Here is a 17,399-nt window from a genome sequence, read left to right as displayed (position 1 = left end):
TATCTATATTGATAGCTTTCTCAGTTCAAAACATTTATTGATATAAATTGCAATACTTTTCAATACCTCTAGGTTTTCTTGAATAAAAAGCCAATTAAATTTGGCACTTGTGCTTAACTTTTCAAAATGTTTAAAACCTATTATATATTATCATAACATTAGTTTCTTAAAAAGTAGTTATAAAAGGGACATTGACATAGTAAAATGTTCTTCATCGTCAACATTGTCTCAGATGCATTTTTTACATAATCTTTGTGATTTATCTTTATAGTTTTTTTGCATATATTTCCGTGTCTACTTTAAGGGGGTGTGCACTTATTCTGATTTTGCACAGTGATTGTCTATCTTTAAATTCTTTTAATTGCAGATATTTTTCTGTACCATAACAATGTTTAATTTTAAAATAAGTCATGAGTTTACTACCTGATTCAAAAGTATTTTCTTTAAATTATTTCCAATGATTCTGAAAACTGAGTCTAGTTCTGTCATTATATAGTCAATACTAGAAAACCATGTAGTGATATTGTTTGCATGTAACTTTTTACGCGATTGACTTTGTTATATAGTATAATATTTTATCAAATGAAATACAATGAGATTTTTAACTTTTATTTTTCTTTATAACACACAGTTAAAGATATGAGATTTTATTCTTTACATGCATACATATCATATAGCATTAGACAGTCACTGACTGATTTTAGAAATAATTCAGGCAACTACATTTAGAATCTGAATTCATTGCAACAAATGAATGCTCAATATTTTTATTTTGTTTTTATTTTTCTTGCTATACATTCTAATACTAGTAATTATTTATACAAAGAACCTACAAATCAACAAATTCACAATTTACCTGGTGCTAACAAATTCACCATCTCTTTTGAATTAGGCTATTTTGAATAAGGATATTTTAATCAGAGCCGGCAAAATAGCCATGCCAAATATTCATAGGTGCAAGTTAAAAAGTCAGATGGTTCGATTAAGGGATACTGCAGCTCAGTACCCTCTGCTTGAAAGCGTCTAGTGATGTATTGTCCACCAACGATTGTGGATGGCTGTTCCATATATCCGTATGCTGTCTTAAAAAAAGGAATGCCTGTCGTATGTTGAAGTTCTGGCATACAGTATGAGAAATCGTGATGTGTGTCCACTACCTACAGATGATGTATTATGTAGCTCTAGCGTTGGTATTGCTACGAGGCCATGAAATATTATGTAATCAAGTTACTGTTTTGCATTTGGTCCTTTTCTCGGCTAGTGATTGCCACTGTAGAGTTCAAGTTTATAAAAAAAGAAGATGTGGTATGATTGCCAATGAGACAACTCTCCACATGAGACAAATAGGACACAGAAATTAACAATTATAGGTCACCGTACGGCCTTCAACAATGAGCAAAGCCCATACCGCATAGTCAGCGTATAAAAGGCCCCGAAATGACAATGTAAAACAATTCAAATGAGAAATCTAACGGTCTTATTTATATATAAAAAATGAACGAAAAACAAATGTGTAACACAAAAATAAACGACTTAGCATTTTTAGCACATTTTTAGCATTGATGTTCGTGAGACTGATGTTTTTTTGGTAGTCGTTCAATACAAACCGGGCTGATCTTCTTTGCATGCTTTCTAATTTATGATATATGTTAAGGTTGGTGAACGGGTCCCAAACTGTCTGAACATGCATACTCAAACAATGATATAACTATCGTAGTGTAATATACAACTTTTGTTTGTTGGGGATAGTGCTGAAGATTTCTTTGGAGGAATGCCCTGGTTGAATTAGACTTTTGAGCTATACTAGTATTTGCTCTCTATGTGTGTGTTCCTATTAATGTTTTTCGTGATTGTTACGCCTAAATATTTTGCTGAGTCAACCAACTCTATAAATTATGCCCATATATAAAGGTTGTATTGTAACTGGTGGGATGCTGATTGCGCTTGTTGGTTGTACGTATAGGAGTTCGCATTTCCATTTGCCAATCAGATCTATATCTGAGCAAGTTGTTCATGTCTTTTTGTAGTAGTTGTGAGTCTGCACCATTTTGGATCCTTCTGTACAGTACGTAGTCATCTGCAAATAAAGTTGCTTACATTTATTGTATTACTAAAAAAAATTCCTTTATAACCAGAGATTACTTAAACACTGTGTTAAAATACTTTCAGTGAAATTAGAACAAATGAATGTTCATGATTTTACCAATAAAGATCAATAAATGAAATATCTGATAAAAAAGTGTTGTTACTTTAAAATATACATACCTTAATCATGGACTATCGAAGGAAGGGATTTCATTTTTTTTAAACGGAAAAATAATAAAATTTGCCAAAATTCAGAAAACAAATATAAAATGCATATTTTTTTTATCTAATTTTACATCCCGGTTCTAAAATGAGTAAAGGAAATAAATTCGTTTTCTTTTTTTAACAACAAATGAATATTCTTTATTTTTTCAGATTGCTTGTTACAATTTTAATTCATTGTCCAAGCTTCAATAAAGTATGTTTATGAAATATTTCTGAGTATCCAGGAAAATACACAGAATATAACAAAATATAAACATTTTTTTTCTTCAAATATATCAGTCTTTTTAAATTTATGAAAAATACATTTTGAGATACTGTTTTGTTCTTACATAACCCTTCGTTATATTCCTTTATAAATATAGCTAACGCATCTAAATATTTTAGTTTTTGCTCGGAGACATAGTATAAAATTGAGAATGGAAATGGGGAATGTATCAAAGAGACAACAACCCGACCATAGAACAGACAACAGCAGAATGTCAACAATAGGTCTTCAATGCAGCGAGAAAATCCCGCACCGGAGGCCCCTTAACAAATATATACACAATGTATACTAGTTCAGTGATAATGAACGCCATACTAAACTCAAAATTATACACAAGAAACTAAATTAAAAATAATACAAGACTAACAAAGGTCAGAGGCTCCTGACTTTGGACAGGCGCAAAAATGCGGCGGGGTTAAACATGTTTATGAGATCTCAAACCTACCCTTATACCTCTAGCCAATGTAGAAAAGTAAACGCATAACAATACGCACATTAAAATTCAGTTCAAGAGAAGTCCGAGTCTGATGTCAGAAGATGTAACCAAAGAAAATAAACAAAATGACAATAATACATAAATAACATCAGCGAAGCTCGAATCCCTACATGGAATTTACTGACCCCATATATACCGTATAACGTCACTAGCACACTATGTAACGAATTTTAGTAGGGTGCCCGGTATCGAAAAAGACGTCTAGTTAACGAGTTTAAGTTAACGGACAACACACGGCTATATTTATATGCAAACTATTAGAAAATCATTATATTTTCCAATCATGAATGTCGTCGTAAGCTACCGTGGTCACGTTTTTCAAAATTTTGTGCTTTCTAAGGGTACCCAAAAATACCTACTCTTACAGGCCATCTTCAACACGAAAAATACAATTATTGCTTTCTGTGTTATTTGTTGAAATGATACTGATCATCTAGCTTAAAAATTAAATTTATCATATAACAAAAGCTGAAAAGGTTTATATAATTAAAGTGTAAGTATTTCATGATTTTTGTTAGACTATTTTTTAGCTGAAATTTGTCACATTTTGAACGAAAGAAAATTTATTGCGTGTAACTTTCACAAGATTTTTACTCTGATTTCATCAATAAGATATGGTTCATATGTGTGCCAAATATATTTTGTGTAATGTTAATCGGTGAGAAGCAAATAGCAATTTAAAACACAAATTTAGTGATAATTGTGCCTTGATTCAAACACGCCTTTTCTCGTGCCGATAATCGTTTTGTAGCTTACACTATCAGGTCATTAACTAGGACAATTGTCACTTACTTCATTTCTTCTTTTACACTTGTTGTAGAGTCGATATGTATGTTTTGAATAGTCGAGTTATTTTGAAGATCGTTGTTTTGTTTTAGGAAATAATTTTGTTGTTGGTTTTTATATTTTTAATTCTTTTTTTTAATTGATTTTTTGTTATAATTGTAATATACAAATCAAATCCTTCGGTCACGTTTCAGACCCGGCATATGGCACATGTACTATATATACCATGGTTTTTACGAGTTAACATATTTAAACAAACGAATCCGAAGGATGAGTTTGTTTAAATATGTTAATGAGTAAGACACATGGTATATAAAATTTGTAATATGAATAAAATGATTGACAGCTTCAAGACCTTCAACTAATATTGGAAATTGATCACGTTACAGTTTTATCCAATGAAATGGAAGCTCACGCAAGTCACCTTTGCGCTTCGTGTATGATCGTCTGTACATTTCATGTAATAGAACCCCTGAATTTGCAGAAAGTGAAGAAAATGTCGGATTTTCCCAATTTTTTTTTTAGTTTTGCGCCCCGTGTATGATTGTAGGCGCAGGTTATTTCATAATGTCATCAGACTGAGGTAAACAAAAATGTCGGATTCCAACGACAAGGATTAAATAATTATTCTAATGACGGTAAGAATTGGTTTTTTTTTTCAATGTATCATACAAATTAATCATATTTTACAGAATTTTCATCTAATTGAAAAATGCTTTTGTTCCGTTATTTTATTAGATTATTTATTAAAACACAATTTTAATGATAAAACAATATTTTAACAGTGGAGGATCCAGGGGCGTAGATAGTGTACGTCCCCTAATCATGTTTTTCACAGATATTTGTAGCCGATATTAATTCCTTTTTGTATAGGTACCCCCCTTTTAAAATCGAAATTTAATTGAATTTTCGCAAAGGAAATGATAGTTTTACATTTTATTTTTTTCAAAACTGAAAGAAGAAACATTTAGTAATTGTTTCCAAAATTCAGGGAATTCGTAACAATCCTATATAGTTTGAAAAGGGTTTCTTGAAATGTGGTACTCATAATTTATTGCTTTTTCTTATAAATGAAAACAAATGAAGATCTTGACCTTTTCGTATGTTTTACAGTTTCCTAAATATTTTAGAGGCGGATACATTTAAACAAAATAAAAGTGGAGCTTCAGCCATGGAATAACATGAAAATGAATATGTTATACCATGGCTGAAGCTCCGCCTTTTTTCCTTGGATTTCTAGTCGAGTTGCATATTTATTTAGCAAAGAATGGTACAACATAAATTTGCATATAATATACCATGGTTTTCCCTCACCACACTTTTTAAGCAAATTATTTCATAAAACATCAAAGGAAAAAATCCAATTTATGTTACAAAGTCCTGTTAAACTATGCCCACCAAGCCCTAAACAAAGAAGGAATGAAATACGTGTGTTAAATGTCTGGGTTCTTAATAACTGATTTGCTGATTAATATGAGAGAAATTAGCACAACCAAAGCTTTATCGAGGGTCTGGGAACACGGAAAGATCATGTATATTTTAGTATATTTCATGCGTCACTAGCACTTCCAAGGACCCCAATTCTGCCCAGAAGGACTATTCAAGTTTTAAGAATCATTTTGTACGCCCGATGAAGTAGATATCCGCATACCCGATTTTACATGCTATTCATGTAGATAAAGAGTTCGGTGTAAAAGGCATATAGGGAAGGATAATAATAAAGTCACAAGATACAGATGTTCTGATCTTATGCGTTCATTACTTCCCCTCCATGGAGCATACGCATTAGCTATGTTTTCAAACAGGCACTATAACTTGCACACAAGATTTTCGCCGCTATATGCCTGTCCACAAAATATGTAAACGTCTCGAGTTTGCCATCTGTAGCATTCTACCAGGCGCACATGTTTTAACATGATGCGATACAACGTCGTCCCTGTTTAGGATCGGTAAGCGAGCTGTTTTTTTAGTCTTAAAGGAAAACCCAGATGATTTTTCCGATTTGTCAAACCTTTCTTATTGTGACATCGATGAATCCATGGACGTAGCTCGAGATCTTGTTGTTACGCTGAATGATCTCAAGTAAAAAATCAAAATAGATAATTGTGACCTTAACAAATTGAGCGTAATATTGACTAAAATTGTCTGTTCTATGGTCGGGTTGTGGTCTCTTTGGTACATTCCCCATTTCCATTGTCAATTTTACAATTTATAATTTCTCCCTTGTCAAACTTCATCCTTGTAAATTTACTTTTAAACAATATGTATTAAGAGCTTCACTCCAGACATAAATAAATTTGATGTCTTCAGTCCCATATAGCAAAACTATACTACATTCTCCTCTTAAGTTAGGATGGGAAAAGAAGATTGACTTGTTTCTTTCTATCTCGAAGGTTAGATGTCATGTGAATTTCTGCAAGATTAAGTTTGCATTTGTTTCGAACAAAATCTATCATGTACAGATTTATGCCCATGTCAGGCAAATGACATTTGTCAAAATGCAAATACTCGTCTGGAACAGAAACATTGATGACGACGAAGATGTACATGTATAAGATTTAATTTTTCTGTTTGTACCTTATGAATCATTGCTAGCTATTGAATGAAAATTAAGCAGTCCATAATCTTTTCTAAACAATAAATATAACATCTACTCAATTTTAAAATCGTTGAAAATATAGTAATAATCGATCTAGTGGGGAAAGATATGTAAAACAAAACCCTGCCGTATGGTCTCTGACCTTGCCGTGGTTGGTGGGTTTAAACCACAGGAGACCATTCAACGTAGTATGTTATACCAGCTTCGATCATAATTTTCTATTTGCATTTGTTCTTTTTTTTCGTGTTTTTGCAATGGTGTTGTCAGCTTGTCTTTATTTTATAATGTCCCTTTGGATTCTCACGCCTATTTTGTTAACAATTGTTTGTAAAATACATCTATGCTGTACATAACCCTCTCCCTTATTTTATTTTTGGAATGCTTGTAAACAGCATAGCCAATTGTTGCTCATTTGGTCATCTGTATATGCAGGATGGGCTGTTTTACCTATTTCTAATAGACGTTTTGTTTTTATAACTTTAACCCCCTTTTTCACCGTTTGCCTTAATTTTTGCTTCTGTAAAGCAAAGCTATACACAAAGCTTCATATTCAACCAAGTTTGACGTTAATGTTACACAAATTTCAAAACAAATAATTTATATATACCCTTTCACAACCAATAACAGAAGTTTGGTATTTACCTAGAAATATCCTGAATATTAAAAGACGTGAAAAACACATTTTGTTTTCGACAAATTATTAAACTTAAGATCTAAAAAACATCTTTAGATGTTACTTGTAATGAATTAAATACAAAAAATTCAAATTTAAAATTTGAAATAGTTCAAGGTCACTGTTATTTAACAGCTCTTTGAAAATTTCAAATTTGCACCCTATATGCAAAAAAGTCAATCTAAAGTCATTTTTGGGGATAAAAATATAAAATAAGTTTTAACTGTAGATACAAAAGATATATTTCTATAAATTAGTTGTTTTTATTTTGCTCCAAACGCATATATGTAGGAGAAACCAGCTATCTAAAAGTGACTGTGCATTTTTCTGAAATGTTTGCTTTGACCTTTGACCCTGATTTAAAAAAAAAACGTGACCACGGGAGACAACGACGACAACGATATTTCGATGAGGTTTGTTCTCCTCTTTCCATTGATATAAAATATAGCCGTGTGTTATTCCGTTAAGGCAAATCGATAAAATTTGTTGATTGGGCACCCTACTATTTATCTTACCGACTATCTTCACGATCCTTAACGTGTACAATTTAGACTAGTGACCTATCAAAATGAACAAGTCTTCAATACAGTTAGCATTAACATGATTAAGAAACTTTGATCCTCCAACAACAGATGCCAACAATGACAACTTGTTAGATTTAAATGTGTTTTATGAATTTATTTCACTTTATCATCACTTTCTCTGTCTGTTGAAACCTTTAAGATTTTTTTCTCAGTACTGGGACGTAACACCACTACTAACCGTGTATGAAATAAGCCCCGTCTCCTTATTACCTTATATGGAATATAAAGGGACGTAACTCAAACTACTAACCGTGTATGTAATAAGCCCCGCCTCCCAACTAACCTAATATTAAATATACACGGTTTTTCACGAGGACGCTTTTAACCAATCATATTCCTAGAAATGTATAGGAGGTAAGATAAAGATTTCATACATAGTAAAGCATGGGTCATATTTTAGATATTGCATGTAAGTATATAGGTCATTCTTCCTAAATATTTATATAAATATAGGAACTAAATTTCAGTGAATGCTATATTAAAATGCGCAAATTTCTTTTGACAAAAATTGCACACTTAATTCTTAATTGTTCTTAGTTGCAAGTCAGCTAGTATAAGACTCTGGATTAACCTGTAATTTATTTTTATTGATTAAAAGTTTTACTGATAAATAGGAAACTTGTGACTAAATAAATGATCATATTATTTGCCAAGACAAACAAAATATGGTTTAAAACATAAACTCGTTTACCTCTGTTTTATGGAACATGGGGCTATTATTATACTAACTCTGCATTAACAATATATTGTATCACAGATGAAACGGACCATTAAATAATCTATCTGTTATGGAGGGTTTAAGAACGGAATAATCATCTGCATCTTTTGCAATGTCGTTGGTGAAAAAGGTTAAGTGACGAAAACAGGTTTTTTTTTTGGGGGGGGGGGGGGGGGGGGATTTCGATCGATTTTACGCATTTTTCTGCAAGTTGAGGTATAAATCAGTTATAATTAGTTTCGAGAGTTTCTAATGTCCAACGAAACAATGTTTTGCAACATGAGATTGATTTGTATTGTGTTTTTACTAGATGTATTTCTATTTGTATCCATCTGATGAGTTATTTTAAAAGCCTTTTCAACTGATTTTTATTGTTCATTCTCATGTTGTACTGTAACACCACTGTCCCAGGTTATAGGGAGGGTTTGGACACGCTAAAGTGACATGTTTAACCCCACCACATTCTGTATGTACAAGTCTGTCCCAAGTCAGGAGTTTGTAATTCTGTGGTTGTCGTTTGTTGAATATGTGTTACATATTTGCTTTTCGATCATTTTTTGTACATTTATTAGGCCGTTAGTTTACTCGTTTGAATTGTTTTACATTTGTCATTTCGGGGCGTTTTATAGTTGACTATTCGATAGGGCTTTGCTCATTGTTGAAGGCCGTACGGGGACCTATAGTTGTTAATTTCTGTGTCAGTTATTCTCTAGTGGATAGTTGTCTCATTGGCAATCATACCAATCTTCTTTTTATATTGTATAGTTACATTTACTTTGTTTGTAATATCATTTGTTTTCATTTTTTTTAAACGCAAACTGAATGTACCAACTATTGACCGATGATGTACATCAAATACTAAAAGGGGCACAAGCATTTTTTACGAAACCAATCATCGGCACATAATGATATACATAAGTAAAGAAACACTATCAGTTAACTGCTAGTAGTCTGTTGTTATTTATGTATTATTGTCATTTTATTTATTTTCTTTTGTTACATCTTTTGACATCGGACTCGGACTTCTCTTAAACTGAATTTTAATGTGCGTATTGTTATTCTTTTACTTTTCTACATTGGCTAGAGGTATAGGGGGAGGGTTGAGATCTCATAAACATGTTTAACCCCGCCGCAATTTTGCGCCTGTCCCAAGTCAGGAGCCTCTGGCCTTTGTTAGTCTTGTATGATTTTAAATTTTAGTTTCTTGTGTATAATTCGGAGTTTAGTATGACGTCCATTATCACTGTACTATTATGCATATTTTAGGGGCCAGCTGAAGGACACCTACGGGTGCGGGAATTCTCGCTACATTGAAGACCCATTGGTTGCCTTCGGCTGTTGTTTGCTCTATGGTCGGATGGTTGTCGCTTTGACATATTCACCATTTCCTTAAAGCTTTCTCAATTTTACTAATGGAATGATGATGATGATGATGATGATGATGATGATGATGATGATGATGATGATGATGATGATGATGATGATAGGGCGTTAATTTTAGCAGAAGGTGTTTTCTATTGTAAAACATTTATAACAAATAAAATCCACATTGGAAGGGGGGTTAGACCTATTAGGAGTCCGGGATCGAGTATTCTTTAGCTTGGGATTTCGGGATTGCATGATCCTTTCGGGTTCCGGGAGTTCTTTAATCGAATTTCGGGATGTCGGAATTTAAATTTCTTTAAATTCGGGGCCTCGGGATTTCATGTTTTTAAGTCCGGAATGAGGACAGCCTCCACATTGTAAACTTGTCCTCATGTTCTCGTAAAAGTAGCCACATAATTCTGTCTAGATTTTATAAATTATTTAAAATTCTGCTTTAACATATTGTTTTACTGTTGCATGAATGATAGCCGGTTAAAGAGAATTTATTCGGCCTCCAAGTATGTAATTGTCTTTATTGACACAGCATGTTAATGTAATTAACTTCGTTACCTTAAGAGCTGGGGTCCGCCCTTTATAAAGCTTCATAGATATAAGAAGATGTGGTATGAGTGCCAATGAGACAACCCTCCCTCCAAGTCACAATTTGTAAAAGTAAAGCATTATATGACAAAGTACGGCCTTCAACACGAAGCCTTGACTCACGCTAAACAGCAAGCTATAATGGGTCCCAAAAATGACATGATAGGTAAATACATTGGTGAAAATGATTCTGACGCAGAAAGACCTATTTTTACGCGCAAACGGATTTTTCCCTTTAAAAATGAAAAATAATTAAAATTGAAATATCAAAATTCTTGAGTGAATATGTTGAATTGGATCCAGCTTATCATATAGTTTTGTAGATGTTGGATAGATCCTTTTTTTTCTTTTCTGTGATATTCTTATATTATTAGAAGGTGTGGTACGGTTGCCAATGAGACAACTATGATCAGATAATCCACCAGAGTTAAAATGACAAAGATAAAAACAACCATGGTTCACTGTACGGCCTTCAACAATGAGAAAAAACTTATTCAATACAGTCACTAAAAAAACCCAGATATGAAACATGGGAAACATTTCAAATGAGAAAACTAACCGGTAACGGCAAAATTAATTCAATACAATTTACGAAATACTAATACATCGAGACTATTGAATTAGAGTTATCCCTCTTCAACATATTTGGACTCGTATATAACATATTTCAAAGCTATAAAAAGAGCTTTGGTTTCTGGAAAAAATGTGGACCCATTTAATTTTATTGACAAGACTCCAATAGAAAACTTGCATCTTAGTTATTGCAAGTTTACCCTTGGCACTAACAAGAGTGCCTCAAATTTTGGTACAAGGAACGAATTAGGAAGACTGCCTATTGAATGTCATATAAAAACCCAAACTATTATGTATTTAGCAAGGCTTTTCACCTCAAATTTGAATCCCTTATTACATGAATCTTTTCAATTAACTAAAACTTTGGATTCTAGTGGCTCCTATTCATGGTTCACTTTTGCAAAAGATATTCTTTCTGAATCTAACATTGATATAGATAGACTAAAAACCTGTTATAATTTAAAACAATTAAAAAATATTAAAAGCTATATTAAACCCCAAATAAACTCATATTACAACAACCTGTTGATGGATAAGTTGAAATCTATTGATGATAAAAGTAAATTAAATTTTTATAAAGGACTTGAGCCAAATCTATTGATCAAACCTTACCTCTCTAACCCAAACTTTGAATTTAGAAAATTAATTACAAAACTTAGAATCAGTGACCATTCATTATTAATTGAAAAAGGAAGGCATTTTAAAATTCCTCGCGAAGAGAGACTTTGCAAAAAATGCAAAGTACTAGAATGAGAAACATTTCTTAATAAATTGTTCTCATAATTCAAATATTAGATTAACATATTTTAATTGCATTAACAGAGAAAGTAATTCATTTGCTAATCTCACTGACAATGACAAAGTTATATATATACTTAACCCATCAACACCAACACAAGTGAATAAACTAGGATCCTTTATAAAAAAGTCAATGGAACTGAGGACAGGGGACCCTTTAATATTTACCTGAATTTGTATATATATATTGAGTTACTTAGTTATTGTCTTTATTTGTTTTTGTTGTTGTTATATGTCACAAACTGTATAGTTTATATGGCAATAAAACTTTGAATTGAATTGAATTGAATAACTATTACGAATCATTATTATTATCAACAATATAGAGAAAAGAAATATTCGTTTGACCATGTAGATTCGTACACATTGCAATATTAAATTTGAGAATCGACTAAGGTCTCCATCAGGGTACTCATATTTAATCATTAAATCTCCATCAGGGTATTTGTCAATAAAAAAATATATTGAATATAAAAAAGGAAGATGTGGTATGATTGTCAATGAGGCAACTCTCCACAAGAGACCAAAATGACACATTAACTTGCTTTTGAAATTAAGTCTGACTCTATCACCCACTGTTTTTCACCAATTTTCTCTCACACGCAACGACTTTCACACCTCACTCACAATCATTCTCACACTCTCCAATTCTCACGCTCACTCATTACACGCACCACACGCAAACCCTCACTCACCCACATCCACTCTCAGGCTCATCCAATTTCACTCACATACACTCACTGTCTCCAACCAATCACTGTCACCCACTCTCATCGTCATTCAGTCTGACCCTCATTATCGTCTGAACCTTTTCTTTTATATTTTCATTCACTCTTACCCACACATTCACTGTCCCAAACATTCAGTCTCAACCACTATCACCCACTCACCTTCACCCTCAGTCACTCACCCAGTCACTCTCAATCTAACCCAAACATACTCTCAACTGCACTCAACCACACTCTCACCCTAACCCACACATACTCCCACCTACACTCTCACCCACACACACTCTTTACCCCCCACACACGTATTCACCCCCCCCCCCCCCCCACACACACACATTCACCCCATACACTCTCACCCCCATGCACATCGTTCTACCTTCCCAGTGAAATATGTATATATGTACAACTTTCGCGGATTAACGTATCTGGGTGTTATACAAGACATTTCAAATGGCTGTAGCAGTACATTGGTTCAATTCCTCAAGAGCTGTGACTGCCACAGTCTATCAGGTCGAACACGTCTCTGTCTACATTTATCATTGCCTGGGACGGTAAGGTACACATACCTTCAGTTTACATTCATTAGGTACAAATGTATGCGTACATGTGGAGAGTTATCTCATTGGAATGGCAATTATACCACATCTTCTTTCTTATATTTATCAACATGTTTCTTTACACAGATTCAACATCAATTTTTTGTTTGTTTCATTTTATCCCTGGTACAAAGAGAAATATAGTCATAGAAGTAAAAAAAGAGAAGCGAAAGATACCAGAGGGACAGTCAAACTCATAGATCGAAAATAAACTGACAAAGCCATGGCTAAAAAGAAAAAGACAAACAGAAAATTAATAGAACACAACATACACCATAGAAAACTGAAGACTAAGCAACACGAACCCCACCAAAAACTGGGGTTGATCTCAGGTGCTCCGGAAGGGTAAGCAGATCCAGCTTCACATGTGGCACCCGTCGTGTTGCTCATGTTATTATAAACCCGGTAAATAGTCTAATTTGGTAGGTTTATATTCCTGAAAAGCGAAGGGGATTGTAATAACGACATATATGTAAGGAACATATCCGATATCATCCGTGAAACTTATTCCATAACGGTCAACCAACTCGTGATGGCGTCCGTAAAGTTTACACACTGTTTTTAAAACAAAATACATATGAGTTATTCCGCTTTGTTCGACAAATTTCACTATAATCAACTAAAACTGACAAGATATGAAAAATAGCACATCTAATTCTCATCTCCCCAACCCGACTCAACAGTCTTAATAAGACTAACAGTGTCAACGTTTAACTAGTGTTTGTTCAACGTAACAGAAGTTCCAAAGAAATCTTTGTTATAAACATTTTCATAATACCTATTCTTGTTGGACTCATTCATAGGGTCTTTGCATCAGGATTAAACACATTATTTTTCTAAAATCATGTGCTTGCAAGATACGGGTTATGTTCTTCTCATATATTTTATATTGATATGATACTAAACTCTAAACTTGAGGGAATGTGCTTGATTTTCATATGATGAAGACATAATCTTTCAATCAGTTAAATTGAGGTCTGGAGCTTACATGTCAGTAACTGTATGTTAGTAGTTCTTCATGAAGTTGTGTCAGTTTGCTTAGTTTCTTCTGTTACCTATTTTGACATTGGACTCGGACTTTTGATGTGTGTATTGCTGTTTGTTTGTTTAATCTACGTTGGCTAGAGGGGTGTTGAGATCTCACAAAACATGTTTATTCCGCCGAATGTTTGCGCCTTCTCCAAGTCAGGTGTTGTTTATACAAATTAAATGTATATTACTTATATTCATGAATGATCCCGCTCTCTATCTATATTTTACGCTGATGCATATACAGTGAACGTACAATTTTACAGACAAATTAAACAAAAATACTCAAACCGTATGGTTAAATAACACAAATGAATAAAGTGCCAAAGGTCTACAATAGCATTATGTGATAATAAAATAAAAAGGATTGGAAATGATTGTCCAATATTTGCCAAGGGTAGCTAGCATAGTTGTTTGTTTAAATATCAGATTAGCTACATATCACTCGATAGAAAGTCCCGAATGTGAAATTTTGAACTAAAATGCAACAAAACATAAAAAGGTAGCGATAAGTTTAAAATGAAACAACAAACAAAACATAGTCCAGATAGCACAAATTTTAACATGTATTGTCAAGCACAAAATATGTTGGTTAAACAAGTTTAACGTGCAAGTAATTTATCCCCTTTCCTAATTAAACAATTATGCATTAAAACTATATCACACATACAATAAAATATGCTAAGTGCAGTTACCAGCATGGTGACCATGTCTAACGAGAAAGATTGGCGAAAGATACCAATGTGACATTCGAACTCATAAGTCAAAAATATGCCTGAAAAAAAGAAGAGGAAATGCAACAAACAAACAACAGCACACAAAATACAACATAGAAAACTAAAGAAGAAGAAACACGAACCCGACCTGTATGATTACAAAAAAAGAAGATGTGGCATGATTGCCAATGCAACAACTCTCCACAAGAGACCAAATGACCTCATATGAATACAGAAACACGTGTAGAAGAAGAGGAGCACAGCTGGTTCCCACGGGAATTCCAAAAATGTGTTAAAACACGGCCTCCAAATGTTAAACATATGTTGTCAAACAAGCTTATCAAACATCTTTATGTCAGTTTCAGAGAATTTTGTTTATTTTGGAATAAGTATATGAATAAGGGCAAAACATGGCACAGTTTTAACCCCATGGTGATTGTTTTACGAAAATTTGCTTACAAGCTTTTTTTCACTTAGTAAATTCAAATATGTATACAATAAAAACTATCGATTTTACACATTTACCTAAATGTACGGTTTCTTGAACATTTCTATTCTTATCGAATTTAACAAAAATCATTAAAATTGGAACAAACAATCTCCATCTGTATCAAGTAAAAAATATCGCTTTGAAAAAGAGGGGTCAATGTTCTCGTTTTTAAGCTAACGAGTAAATTCACTCGAAATATGCACCTTTTCCAGATATGTCGCAGTTTTACGGAGTGAAACAATAGCATGTTACGCAAGCAAGATCAACATGTCGCTACTACATAAGCATGTTGTTAATTCCGTCCTATTTACCTCAGGCGGCCCAAACGTATGTATTGAGCTTAACTTGACTAATACTACCCTGAACCGTAACCCTAGCCCTCACATTAAATTAACCATGACACCAACCTCTACATTTATAAAAGATATCCATAAACTTAAAAAAGCATTTACCATTATTGCTCAAAAGGATGGAACCCCTTTATTTGTATTCTTCGTGCAAGTTAATAGCAACTATAGCTGTCCGCATAGCGGGACTTATATCCCCCTCCCAGAGAGAGTTTGAATTTTAGTTATTGCTGTGGAATTCAGTAATGAGGTATGCATTTTGAGATATTTCAACTACTCATTGCCTTGATCTGTGTAAGATTGACAAAAGGTTACTCAATCTGAAATTTTTTTATACTTTTCTAGGTAAAGTGTTTTTTTCGCTGTAAATTTAGAAATTAAAAGTCAAGGTCAGTATGATGTCCCTGCATGTAAAGTTTTATGTCAATCTTCGTGCTACAATGCAATGCTAACCGTGTATTGAAATAAGCCCTATCTACCAACTCCATATGAAATATACACGGTCTCGTGAAAGCCTGGTGCTATTTTCCACTAATTAGACCAATACCTATGTAACCGGAGAGCATTGTTTGTTTCCATCGGGACTCGAACACAGGAACTCTAAGTATCTACCACCTTTACTAGGGGAAGCAATCCCGTCACACATAATCTAGCTAATATTTCTGTATACAAGTCCGTTATCTAGAGCAGACGTTTAAATTTATGTTACATATCACTTACATTTCATATATCCAAGTGAACTTGAAATTAAAGATACTATGGACGCAGATAAATCTGCTTCATATTTAGACCTTTTTCTCGAAATGACTACTGATGGTAGGTTGAATACCAAAATTTACGAAAACGCAATGATTTTATTTTTCCTATAGTCAACTTTCCATTTCTGTGAAGCAACATCCCATGCAGCGGCACCAGCATATGGAGTATTTGTGTCTCAATTGATACGTTCTTCTAAAGCTAGCTCAAAGTACGTGGATTTTGTTGAACGAGAAATACTGCTTTCTCAAAAGTTGCTAAGACATGGCTATGAATCAAACAAATTAAGGTCATCACTCAAGAAATTTTACGGTCGCCATCATGAGCTGATTGACCATTATGACAAAAGTGTGTCAGACATCATATCTGATATTCATCCTCAGTCATAATAACCTTCCATCATTATCGAACTGAACAAAGAAATAACACGACGGGTGCCGTATACGGGACAGGAAATGCTTCCTGATTTCACTCCCGTTTTTTTTTTGTGGAGTTCGTGTTGTTTCTTATTTCTTATTTATAACTGTTGATGTAAATGTCCTTTAATTTTTTTAGTCTTTAAAATTGAGAATGGAAATGGGGAATGTGTCAAAGAGACAACAACCCGACCATAGAAAAAACAACAGCAGAAGGTCACCAACAGGTCTTCAATGTAGCGAGAAATGCCCGCACCCGGAGGCGTCCTTCAGCTGGCCCCTAAACAAATATATATACTAGTTCAGTGATAATGAACGCCATACTAAACTCCAAATTGTACACAAGAAACTAAAATTAAAATAATACAAGACTAACAAAGGCCAGAGGCTCCTGACTGGGGACAGGCGCAAAATGTTTACTCCTTGGTTTTGATTGTTATTGTCTTAAGTCATGTATATACAAATCCCACACATTATATTCAGTACATAACACAGTTTTAGCTCACGTGACAATAGGACCAAGCGAGTTTTTCTCATCACTTTGCGTCCGTCAT

The sequence above is a fragment of the Mytilus edulis genome, chromosome 8 (assembly GCF_963676685.1).
Source record: "Mytilus edulis chromosome 8, xbMytEdul2.2, whole genome shotgun sequence".
NCBI lineage: Eukaryota > Metazoa > Mollusca > Bivalvia > Mytilida > Mytilidae > Mytilus > Mytilus edulis.
This window is presented reverse-complemented; position numbering follows the sequence as displayed.